Below are 8,729 nucleotides of genomic sequence, written 5' to 3'. Positions count from 1 at the left end.
AGTGGGTGTTCGGTAGCCGAGTTTTCCTACGATGCGAAATGCAAAATGCTTGACGTGTCTGCCGCATTTAGTGTAGCGCCAGTTAACATTTGACAGTTAGTAAAGTGAACAAAAAGGTGTTGTTTATCCCACAGCTGTCCACAAACAGTGGGAGCCCGTTGCTGGGAATGATTTTGTCATTGTAATTGAATTGCAATTGTAATTGAATTTGTAACTGAATTTTTGAAGGTTCTCCTGAATATTGTGGGAGTAAAGCAAGTCTGACACCCTCGCGGTTCGTGACGACACAGACTGATAGTCACGTGCTTGCTCTTGACTGAACGGCACGTATTGAGCACTGGGAGTAAGTTAGTTGTTCTGGCTTAGGTTGCCGTGGGGTGAAGCGGGGAAGACGGAGGGGGACAAAGGCGACACATATCTGTGTCCTTCCCTGCTCTGTCCAGCTTCTGCCAGGTCTCGGCGACTTCATCACAATGTGCCACGGCCACGCTCTGCTCCGCACCGATCGTGGGCGCGGCAGCTTTGCAGCGGACAACGCCGCTGTTAGCTTGTGGCGTCACTCAGACTGCTTCAATAAGGCCGTTGCTGCCAGGGGAAGGGGCTGAGAGCCGATGACTTCTGATTACACTTTTTAGCTGAAATGCCCAATTAGAGCCTTACTTCTTTTTAGGTACGCATATTAACGTCGTTGCTAGTAGCTGCAACGTAAAAGCATGATTTGTTAGTAGGCCATGTCATTACCCCTTTGATGCGATGGCGTATTGGGTTAATGGGTTGAGTGGGCTTGAGAACAGCAGCAGGATGCGGCCACCTAATCCGCTCTGCTTCTTCGTCCAGGTTACGGCATGGACTCTGTTCAGCATCGCGCCACTATCGTCATCTACCCCTGACATCAGCAAGCTGCCCTGCCACTTCAACGACACGTGCGATGCCGCATGCCCTCAAGACAGGCACATTTTCATCGGCGTCCCTCCATCGCATGAAAGATCCGGATCAACAGCGACATCATTTGCTGCCTATACTTGGAGGAAGGAAAATTTAGAGGAGAGGCCGTCACGTGACATTTTGTGAAGCCGGAAACAAGCTCGGCGCCATCTTGTCCGGGCTGACGTCATGCCGCCGCGCCGATTGCGCGCGCGTTTCAAAGCCAACGAAGGAGCATGCTACCGCATGGGCACAGGCCCCCGCAGGTTTGCATGTATGGGGTAGAAGTGTTGACAAATGCCGTTTGTTTGCAGTTGATGACTTTGTTATAGAGCAGAAGCTTTTGTGTTGTTGTATATGATGCGAATATATTGTAAATAGCCACGTTTTTCCGTACGATTTGTTTTTGTGTGAAAATCAATGTTTTTTATGAATGGAGTTCTCCGGATCTTGTGTGCATTCGTATATTTATGTAGATATTACAGTGAACAAAACTAACCCTTCGCCTTCATTAAAGAAGAAAAATCTCTAAGGTATTGTTTAAGCGCAGGGTCTTTTTCTTTTTACCGGCGGCGTATAACACTCCCAGAAAAATATTTCTGCATACGCCACTGGTAGTAGCTGTATTGTGAAAATAATAAAAATGTACTCATCTCCTTTGGCGCACGTGTCTACCTTGAGTTTAGACTAACCTAAGGGTGCGTGTGATCAATGAATACGTTAAGTCGGGATCGAATTAATCGGAGGTATAACCAAGATGCCGGTAGAAACTACAGCGAGTGCATAAAGGTATACGCAACAATAGTCGCATATAAAATCAATGGTAAATTTCACATTCGACCGAACGAGCCCTTGCATTCTTTACTGAGCATTGCATGCAATAGCCACCGGTAGCTGAGTTTTTTTTAGCCATTTCTGCAAAAATATTTTATCAAATTTTATAAGAGCTTTGGGGAACGTTCTAAAATTAAGAGATTTCACATACCGATTGCCTGAAAGCACTTTTATTTTATTTTCTTTCTTTCTTTTTTTTAATGCTGTGTGTCTTGGGTCTCACAGTGTATTTCATGAAGCTTCCAAACAAACTGTCCCACCTTAATGCAGTGTAAAGTACTGCTTTTAAACTTAAGCTTTGTGAAATGTTTTAGTATATTGCTACCCTGGAGGCCTTTCATGTCCAGCTTGCTGGCACGAGGCTTATATTTGAATGGTACTCTGCAACACTTTCTATTTGAGGGCATAATGATTTTTGAGTGGAAAGCTGTCAAATGTGCTCATGAGGTTGTAAAAAAAATCCTTCTTTGTTAGAATGAGTTTAGAGGTTCATGCATGAGATATCTGAGCAAGGTTATTGATTGGGTTCTTTGCATGCTATGCTCGCATAAAAGTGTTCCATATACTGGCCACACTTTAATTGTGCTCTCTGGTGGATAGCACAAACCTCTCAGTGTTATGCTGAATGAGTGTGCACTTGTCTGCTTTCGGCTGAGTCGTGAACAACGCTGCCATGCATGGTCACACCCTACCTTAGTGTTCAACCTGCCTTTTAATGCAGCTCTTGTTGCTGAATGTTGCAATCTGCTTCCATTGCATATGTTTGGGAAGCTGGCTGTGTCAACAGTGCCTTCTGCTGCAGAAGTGAGAGTAAGAAAAATTCTGCAGTACTTTGTTGTTGGTCTTAAATACCCTACTTATCTTCATAGCATGTTTTCGTGCGGCTGGTGATGCAAGGAATGCTTTCTCGTATACAGCAGTGAGGATGGGCAAGTATACTAAAAAGTTTGAGTTCTTCACCCTGAACGCAAAATGTAATATCATAACGTGTTGTAATGGTGGCCGTGCCAGCAATAACGTTTGATTCACAACTCCAAGAGCCACTCACACAGGTGACAGAAACGGAGAGGGCCAAAGTGCATATAGTAGACGGTAGGGGAGGCTTTATCTGAAATTTTACACAGGATAACCATTGTGAACATCTTTCTTTCAATAAAAAAAGTCCAAGAAATACATGTTTAAAATGTGACTGCCCCCTTCCATAACTCCACCCTTTGTAGCATGGCAACATAGCATGTTTCACATATCCACAGATCTAGTATTGCGCATAATATATATTACCGTACCTTTTAAGACTTCTAGAAGTTTAGGAGTATCCAGTGGCTGCAGTATAAGTTTCAGGGTGTTGTGCATCATTTCAATGCTGTGTTTCATGTTCAATGTGCAGAGCTGCAGCTGTACGCACCACTCTTTGCTACTTGGTGTAATACTAGCGTGTAATGTCCCTGCACACTTTACTTGTGATCGACAATATATAAAATGAAAGTCGATCTATTGTACGTAATGAATGCATCCAATTATTTTTCTTCAACATAACCACAAGCATCAATGAAATTCAGCGCACATGCTCATTTCACTAAGTACTTTTTACCCCAAATAACTGTATCGCAGGACATGAGCACAATAAACACGTGAGAAAAGGCCTCCTAATTCAGTTAGAGCTTCGCCTTTTCCGCACTTCTTGACCATGACATCACATGAAAAAGCAATTGCAAACCTGCAACAGGAAACTGGTCTAAGCATAGCGCGCGACCAGAAACACAGACTTGGCCACGATATGAACGAATATACTTGAGCCCGGCACGTCCCAGAAGCTAGAGCTCGCTAGACGCTTCAAACGTTACACGCTTGAAACGGGCGTGTAACAAAGTTTCTGCAGTATACTAAGAGCAAAGCGAGCGCAGCTGCTTCCTTTAAAATATCGCCCTCCGCCCATGTCATGGCCCCCGCCGCTCACACAATCGCAATCCCTAAAAATGAAAATGGCATTTACACTAACACCAGTGACGATCACTGGTGCGTTGGAAGAACACGCCTAATAGCAACGAGGTTTCACTGCCGATGGAAACGGAAGCGCGAATGGCACACGCACACTGCACGCACAGGACGCGAAACGTCCGCACAATACGCCGACGACCTCTCTAGCGCACGGCGTATTGAATCACTGGTGAACGAACAGCGCGAGTGCTCCTCAGTGAGCAGCGGTGGTCTCCCGACTGCTCCGAGCAATGACGCAGTAGACGAAATGCCCGTGCGATCGTGGTCGCCGAGCACGTTGAAATGAATGCAAGCAACGAGAGTTTTGCAGCGAATTCCACCTGAGATATGAATGAACGGCGCCAACGTCAGCCTGTGAACACGATCAAAAACAAACTCGAGCAGTTGAGAAAAGAACGCATACGCCTCACCGCAAATGGTACGCCGCGGCCGTTTGCTACCGCCCGGTTTGCAAGCAGCAACTACGACGCCGTTGCTAAGCTGACCGGACAAAATGGCCTCCCGATCGTTAAAAAACCACGTGATTTCCTCCACACTTTTCTCCCACGGCGTCGTGTGGAAAGGGCCTCTCCTCTTTTTTTCCTTCCTCCATGTGCCTATATGAATAGCTGGCGGGCCCCCGGCGCCCTTAGTGCGCGTGAGAACAGCACCAGGATGCGGCCACCTAATCCGATCTGCTTCTTCGTCCGGGTTAGTTCTGTTACTTCCCTGTACGCTAAGAAATCAAATGGCGTGTGCCTGTTGTTGTTCCCACGCCCGGGAGTTTTGCTTTATGTGTTCAGTGAATGCTTTGATATTGCAAACCAGCTGCTAGCATTGTCCAGGGACGTCGAGCTCAACCCTGGGCCTAACACGAGGCATCAGGTACAGGACTCTCTTCCTGATGTCCAGTCTAAGCAGTTGGAAGATATGTTTGCAATACTGGAGACATTGAACACGCGAACTGCGAAAATGCAACTGGACCAACAGGCTTTTATAAAGACCGTTGATGATTTAAGAAGTCCCAGCTGAAATTAGAAGAAAATTTGATCGAAATGAACAAAAGATTAACGGACGTCGAGCGCAAAACTGTTACCAATGACGTAGTCGAGAAAAAAGTACATCCTTTTCAGCAGTCACAAAATGAACAAGGGAAGGGAAAACCTCAGGTTGCTTGAGCCAACGTTTCGACAAGAGGACATGTCTTCGTCTGGGCCCAGACGTAGACAAGTCCTCTTGTCGAAACGTTGGCTCAAGCGACCTGAGGTTTTCCCCTTCCTTGTTCATTTTGTGATCGCCAAGGGCCACCTACCACACCCTCTCTCTATCCTTTTCAGCAGTTAGTTGACCAACTTTCTAGTGAATGCGCTCAACTGCGCGCACGCCTGTCTGAGCTTGAAGACAGGCAGCGACGCGACAACCTTCTGTTCTATGGCATACCTGACACGCAATCAGTCCTGGGCTCAGTCAGAAGAAAAGCTAGTCAAGGTTCTTTCATCCTGCTTGGCAATTCCGTCCTCTGAAATTTTGATCGATAGAGCGCACAGGCTCGGTGGGTTCGGATCGGAGAAATCTCGATCAATTATTACCAAATTTTCACCTTTCAAGGAAAAGCAGAAAATACTGCTTAATAGTTCCAAGCTCAAGGATGAAAAAATTACGCTCAGCGAGGATTATTCTTTCGCCACTCGTTATGCTAGAAAAAAACTGGCTGAATTTGGCAAATCCCAGCCGCTGTAGTGCCGGAGCCCACATTTCGCTGGCTGGCCTCTCTGGAAACAAGCGCTGCGCGCCCGCCGTCGCTCAAAGCAGGTCCAGACTCTCTCGGGCATGTCGCGGCGTGCCGCGTGACTCATGCCGTCTCGCCGGCGCCGACGCGGACCCTTCCTCCTTCCCTCCTCTCCGTCGGTGCGGGCTCCTCCGACGCGTCATCGGCCGTCGCCCCTCGATCATTGGTCTAATTTGAACGGTGGCCAGTGCTGTGACCTGATTGGAGGATTTGAACTGCTGGCTGCCGCAACCGTTAGCGGGCGGCTATAAAAACGGAGCCGCGCTGAACCCGCGCAGCAGACGGGCAGCAGAAGAGCCATTACGCCGGAGCTACGCTCGCCGCCGGGGCCGCCCTTCTTTGTGCTAGCCCGTGGTGCTCTTGACCCTTGTATCATGTAAAAGCCCTTGTACATACTGTACATAAAAGACATTTTACTCACCGTCCCCACGACCGTATCCTGGCTCGGATTCCCAGTCCCAACACCGCTCACTTTCAAGCTTGGCTTAAAAAAACTTTAGATAAAAAATAAATTCTGCTGCTACAATCACTCTGATGACTCCGTTCATGAAATACCAAGCGCCTTCCCGTTGCCAACCGACCGTTTCGAGGGTCCTACGAATGATAACCCCAGCGGCTCCGCGCAACCGACCGAACCTGTTATCGATTTGCACTGCGCGAAGGGCAGTTGAACTAAGTCCCCGGCCATTACCCCACTTTCTTTTTTGTTCACAAATATTTGTAGCATAATACCTAAACGCGATTATCTTTGTTCTTTTATTGATGCTTGCGATGCTGACATCGTATGTCTCACTGAAATTTGGCTATCGGCGAAGATAAATAGCTGTGAACTTACCTGTAAAAAGAGATATAACATTTATCGGTGCGACAGGGCTTCCAGATGTGGCGAAGGCGGGATATCAGCTGTTACTGATAATGTTATGTCTTTTCCGACCCATTTTGTAAGCGCGTTGGAACTTGTCCTGGTCGAAATTCGCACATGCTCTAGGAAATTGATAGTAAACGTTTGCTATCGTCCGCCGTCTACCTCCCCAACCTTTGTCAACGATCTTCATGTCATTCATATGATTTCAGTCCGTTATCCGAGCAGTCCCTTTATTTTACTGGGCGATTTTAATTTCCCCAACATAGTGTGGTCTAATGTGAGTTCTTATTATGAACCTTTTTCAAGTGAATGCGACATGTTCTTGAATTTGTGCAGTGATTTTAACTTATTCCAGCTTGTAACGCAGGCAACTCGAATTTCACCTACTGCGTCTAATATCCTCGGTTTGGTACTTACCACATCGCCTGATTTTTTCCAGCCATATCATACTGGCCAGGATTAAGTGATCACCTACTCCTTCATTTTTCTTTCACCTGCGCAGTTCCCCATCAACGTAACCACAGTGAATGCATCCGTGATTACAAAAATGCTGATTTTGATGCTATTAACCGTGAAGTGTCTGTTTTTCTAGACCGTTACATACTAAGCTTTCATGATCGCTGCGTGAATGCTAACTCGGGCCTGTTTAACGAAAACGTTGCTGCGCTCACTGAAAAATATGTTCCACACTTAGTCATCACCTCTAACCGTCAATCACCATGGTTCACTAAATCGTTAAAACGGCTCTGTAATAAGAAAAAACGCATGTTCCGCTCTGCAAAGCTAATCGGTCCCCAAGAACGTTGGACTGCTTATCAGGCCGCGGCCCTGGAATATAAAAGTGCACTCAAGAATGCCAAAGATTTATTTTTCAATGGCACATTACCTTCCCTTTTGATAAATAACCCAATGCAGTTTTGGAGCATAGTTAACACAAAAGACAATTCATCCATTAGCCTTAAAGACTCCAGTGACGAGCTAATCCAACCTAATGAATCTGCAAATTTTCTAAACAGTGTATTCGTTTCAGCTTTTTCCAAAAATCAGTGTTCTGTAACTCCTGCATATAATAGTGCGGACTTTTTACCGATGGATTCTATTATCTATGATCCTGCTGGAGTGGAAAAAATAACAGAAAAACAAAAGATTTCCTCATCATGCGGTGTTGATAACATTAGTTCTAAGTTCTTGATTAAAACCAAAGTGTACATTGCAATAATACTTCCTCACCTATTTCAGCAATCTCTTGAAACAGCATGCATACCTGATGACTGGAAGGTCGAAAAGGTGATTCCCTTGCACAAATCTGGTGATCAACATTCCCCCCATAATTATCGACCCATCTCACTTACCAGCATTCCGGGTAAAATTATGGAGCATGTTATTTACTCTCACCTTGCATTGTTCCTTGATTCTAATGCCTTTTTTACTGACAGTCAACATGGATTTCGGAAGTGATTTTCTTGCGAAACAGCTTTTAACCTTCACGCATGATCTAAACTCATTCCTCGACAGGGTTCCGTTGTCGACTGCATGTTCCTCGATTTTTCAAAGGCGTTTGACAAGGTCTTTCACCAACTACTTTTTTTTTTAAACTTAGTAAACTTAACCCTCACCCTAACGTTCTTAGATGGCTGCATTCGTTTGCTACTAATCGCTCACAGTTTGTCACCGTTAATAATGCTTCTGCGTTCACTTCTCCAGTTGGATCTGGAGTACCACAAGGCTGTGTTCTAGGGCCTCTGCTTTTTGTTATATATATATCAATGACTTACCTGACAATCTATGGTCAGCAATAAATCTTTTTGCAGACGACTGCGTCATATACCGCGATATTAACAGTGACTCTGATATAGCTCTTCTTCAATCGGATATTGATAATGCTCTTGAATGGACTAACAAATGAAACATCCAACTCAACATAAAAAAGTGCAAGTACATGCGGATTTCTCGTCGTAACCCCACATTGCCTTCATATCGGCTTAATAATTGCAGCTTTGAGTCTGTGCCTTTTTATAAATATTTAGGTGTCTTCATTTCCCATAATCTTTCTTGGAAACTATACATAGATCATGTAAGCAACAAAGCTAACCGCATGCTGGGCTACATACGCCGTAACTTTAATCTTTCTTCAAGCTCCGTAAAACTGCTTCTCTACAAGTCATTGGTTCGTAGTAAACTCAAATATGCTGCATCTACCTGGGACCCCTATCAAAAGACACTAATAAACCACTGGAATCAATACAGAACCGTGCGGGCCGTTTCATTCTCTCGAATTATCACCGTAACTCTAGTGTCAGTGCCATGTAATCAAGCTTATCACTCCCACTGTTGTCGCAA

At 45.3% G+C, this 8,729-nt stretch overlaps 1 pseudogene; it reads left to right on the top strand.

The window, feature by feature from the left end:
- The first annotated feature begins 801 nt into the window (after window positions 1-801).
- LOC149328338 (uncharacterized) lies at window positions 802-6,207 on the top strand (annotated as a pseudogene).
- The last annotated feature ends 2,522 nt before the right edge of the window (window positions 6,208-8,729 follow it).

Source organism: Amblyomma mixtum, chromosome 9 (assembly GCF_055824585.1).
Source record: "Amblyomma mixtum isolate Tamu chromosome 9, ASM5582458v1, whole genome shotgun sequence".
Taxonomy (NCBI): Eukaryota; Metazoa; Arthropoda; class Arachnida; order Ixodida; family Ixodidae; genus Amblyomma; species Amblyomma mixtum.
Note: the sequence above shows the minus strand (reverse complement) of the source record. Positions and strands in the feature narration are given on the sequence as shown.